Source organism: Pteropus vampyrus, unplaced genomic scaffold, assembly GCF_000151845.1.
Source record: "Pteropus vampyrus isolate Shadow unplaced genomic scaffold, Pvam_2.0 Scaffold415, whole genome shotgun sequence".
Lineage (NCBI taxonomy): Eukaryota > Metazoa > Chordata > Mammalia > Chiroptera > Pteropodidae > Pteropus > Pteropus vampyrus.
The window spans coordinates 35,099-39,750 of record NW_011889196.1 but is presented as its reverse complement, the minus strand read 5'-3'; positions in this window follow the sequence as shown (position 1 = coordinate 39,750).

Here is a 4,652-nt window from a genome sequence, read left to right as displayed (position 1 = left end):
GTCTTCAGATTCCATGAGTGGGATTTTTGAAAAATAAAAATCAGAGTGAAGGCAGACATAACTGTTTGTTCTTTTGGAAAATGGTAATCCAATAGAATAAGCTGGAGTCCAATTAGAAGAAAGCGCTCATAGCATTTCATGTCAGTATTCCCTCAAACTCGCCTTTTGGAAGTCAGTTCGAGAGTTTACGCTAAAAATTACAGTGACGTTGACCTCATATAGCTCATGAAGGTGAAAAACCACTGAGCGATCGATCGTGAGGAGTTATAGTTAGAAAGTGTATTTCTTCTATAAACATACCTTCAAATCATTAAATCCCTTCACAATAAGGGCCTTTATTCATGACTAAAATATTTGGAGCCCTAGGTGGTAGGGAGAGAGCTGCTCATAACAGCTGAGAACTGCATTACTCACAGTTCACTCACGAGGAAACTGAGATTTTGGAAGATAAAATATTTTGCCTCAGATCAGACCTGGCAAGTGACCAAACTCAGACTTGATTCCAGGATTATCTATTGACAGACCCTGAAGTCTGGACTATTCCTGAAATCATTCATAATGTATTCCTTAGTTAGGAGCACATTTTTAAAAGAATTTACCTATAACGTCAGACACACAAGAAACATCCCTGCTTTGTATTAAAATTTTTCTTGTCGATCAGAACAAAATAATAAAGTTTTTAAATAAAAGATGCACTTTCACTGAACAGTGCTTTTAGATACGTGAAAAACTCTGACACGAACAAGTAAAAAGAAATATTGTTTTCAAATGAGTCTCCCGAAGTGAAAAAAAATCTTGCCCTTTGATCGCTTACTGTTTAGAAGCACAGAACTCCAAATTGGGCCCCTCTTGGTAATCTCGTTTATTTCCTCTAAGACATTTAATATGCTCAGATTCTCCTCTGGCAAGATTAGGTTGATGATAACAGATAAATAGAAGGAATTCCAAAGCTCTGGGCAGGTGTGAGAGTTATGACTATTATGCTCTTTTAATAACAATCCTTTTATCAAAGCATTAAAAATTTAGCCTGGAAGACAAGCTTTTAAATCGTGATTTGAATCGGAAAGTTTTTATTATCGTACTTTTATGAAATCACGTTCACCTTTATGTGAGACTCTGGCACACCCCATTTTCATGAGAGACAATTTGGTTCAGATTTAAGTCTACGGTTTACCAATTGCTTTTGCGATGTCGTGCATAACGGAAAAGTTTGTTAAATTCGAGAATAAAAGCAGCAAAGGAAGCTAATTTTAAACCGAACATAAAGCCTGAAACGACTTAGTACAAATCATGTATAACCAAACTAAGGTGATTCATTAATATCACGTCTTCGTTTCTATTAAACTAAATTTACTAAATGTATTCTTAGGAGTTGTATATGGGTACTGTTCCTAATGGCGTAGTAAAATATGAAGAGGGCTTCCACTTGTTATTTGGATTTTGCAAGTATTTTGAGACTATAAATTCACCCTTCTCCTCACCTCTTTCTCTCACCTCATGTGGATATAGTCCTTCTTCCTGTCTGTGTAGTTCATGCTCCCTTTAAAGGAGCTAGAGCACTGTGAGCTTCCCACCATATGTATTCCTGAAACACTATGAATCTCGCAATTAGCATCATGCACGAGAGAGGTGAAGGAGGCCTTCAAACGTCTATTGGTGTGGAACTCTGTCCTTGGACCACGGAAGGACAGGAGAAAATAGAGTCTTTGATGACATCGCCGAGTCTGAAACATCCATCTCTGGAACTGGGCAGAAACTGGAACTGAACTGAGTTCGGTCAGTAGTTCTGAAACACATTTATGAGGTAAAACTGACAGGCCTTCTTATTGTCTGGAATTGGGGCAATTCCAGAGGGAAAGAAAAAAATGAAGTCTCCCAAATTTTTGGACAGAGTCACTAGAGGGTGTCATGGCCATTTCGGGGGAATGGAGGGTGCTTGGGGAGGGACCGCTTTCAGAGCAGAGTCACAGTTTCGTTCCCAATGTTGAGTTTGCTCAAGGCGTAAAAGAAGAACTGTCAGGTAAGCACGTGGGTGTGGATACAGGAGTTGAAAGCTTAAGAGAAAGGGGAGGACTTGGGAGACCCAACTGGGAGTCACGAGTATGCAGGTGTCACCTCACGCTGCAGAACTGGCTGAGGCTGCCTTCAGAGAGTGTACACACACGCGCGCACACACACACACACACACACACACACACACACACACGCGGAAAGAAAGGTGCCAGCACAGAAGCCCTACATGAGACAACGGGTTGGCCCGTGAGCAAGGCAATTCAGTTCCAGGTGGTGTCAAGCAGAAGCTATGTTTGGTCACAGGGTCTAACGTCTTGTGCGAGGAAGGGCTGACGGCTGGAAGTTATTGCTGACCTCACGCACACATTTTCACTGTCAGAGGGAGCTAAAGCCAGATTTGTGTGGGTGAGAGTGATTATTATTACTCTCTTACCTCAGAAAGAAAATTTGAGAGAAAAAGTTTAATATGTTTGAGAATAATCTACTAGCAACAGGGATATAGAGCATAGAGAAATTTTTTGGTAAAGGGGATTCTGGACTTCGTTCCAAGTTAAGATTTTGTTATTTTGCAAATAAAACTGTAGTCAAAAGAAAGTAATATTCCATTTATCTTACCATTACTTCTAATACACCATTTTGTCTTAGTCATATGGCTGTTCTCTATTATTGGAAAAATGGAAAATAATATCTCTTTCTGTTCACCTATGTATAATTGAGACAGTAATTATATAAAAATATATTTAATACATATCATTATATACAAATAAAATATAGAGTAACATATATTGTTTCTTCACAGATACTGTATATATGACACTTAGATATGAAAACCGATGTAAAAACTCATGGTTTTGTATTTATGAGCTTAATTTCTAAAGGTAGAAACTTAGATGGTTGATTTTAGATCTTTCTTCTTTTCTAATTTAGGCACCCGCTACTATAAATTCCCCTCTGAGTACTGCCTTTGTTATGTGCCACACATTTCGATAAGTTGTTTTTTTATTCTGATCTATTTCGAAATATTTTAAAATAGTTTGTGATCTCTCCTTTGAAATGCCAATTCGAGCTTAAATGGACTTTAAGAAAACAATATCTGAGTTTAACTTTACTCGCTAGCCTGGAGAATTGTAGTTCAAATTATAATGACGGCACGTGTTACTGTGTATACTGGGTTGAGGCACACACCCCTGGTATGACACACTGTGTGGATAACTCGTACACATACTTGAATGTGGTATATGCACATGATGTGTACTAGGTACTCAATAAACAGCAGCTTTTAGGTAAATGGTTGTGCTTAATTATTTAGGCAAATAATCGGGTAAATAATAAGTGCTTAATACATATCTGTTCATTTAAAAGATGATAAATAGACAAGCGACATTTCATTGTTAATACTTTTACATTTCAGTTCACACTGAAGTAACTAAGGTCTTTAGCTGGAATCACCTTTATGAAGCATAGGAAAAAATGGGAGAAAAGTGGATTTCTTTGTATTAAATTCCGGTAAAATTAATTACATGTCACCGCGTAATTACTACAGAGGCAAACTTCTTAAATACAAGTTAAACATTAGCGTACCAGACTCGGCAAAAATGCAATTTCTACCTAGCTTAAATTAATTAACAACACAACATAAATGATTTTTCCAACCCTGTTTTTTTCTTGTGTAAAACGAGCACTCAGCAGGGATTACTAGTTCTTCGGCTTGTTGAAAACAGAGAGCTTGGGGAAGGGTTTTCAGTATCTAAAGTCTCTTGCCTTGGGAAGCACCGTCCCCAAGGTGTTTTTGCCCTTGTGTTAAAAAATAAAAAATAAAAAAAAAAGCCACAAAAGGGCTTTCTTGTAGAAGCCATATCTCTGCAAAATTCGACAAAATGCCTGGGGGTACAGTTTCCAGCTGCTTTAACCCTGGCATTTTCCTTGTCAGATTTCTGATTAAAATTCTTAATCTATCTGGTAAATTCCTCCTACGTCTCAGTCAAGCTGAAATACTTATCAAATGGATGTGCCTAGTAACACAAGTGCAGAGAAATACCTAAAACTCTAGTGGCTCCAAACCCACTATGAATCCCTTCGGTTATATGGTAGAAACTCAAAACCTTAGAAGTTTCATTTCGGTGTATTCCATTGACCTAAAAATGACAGCAGTGGTTGTTGGGAAGTGTATTGGTGTGGAGGGCTGAATGCTGACTCACGCACGCATGGAGACAAAGGCTAGAGAGATGCTCACCCGTATTCTACTCAGTTTATGCTACCAGTGGTGGAAGAGCCTTGGTAGTGACGTTTGATGGAGAATTGTTTCCTAGTGTCCCATGACTTCCGATATTAGTCTTAGAGATTATATTCTGAATCTAATATTATATTGAAGTAGGGTCGACGATTACGAAAGACATTTGATAATTTTGTATTTCGTTATTGGAATCAATTAGGCCGCAGAAGATTCCTCTCCAGCTTTTAGGGCCCTTTTTCACGTGGAATTACTCTCACTTCCTTGCATTCCACGGCTGACATCATGGAACGTCTTTGTCCCCAGACATTGCTGCAGAGACAAAAAAACAAAACAAAACAAAACAAAATGTGTTTTCAATTTGTGTATGTTAATGTATTCTTTAACCAGTGGTCGAAGTTGATTCTTA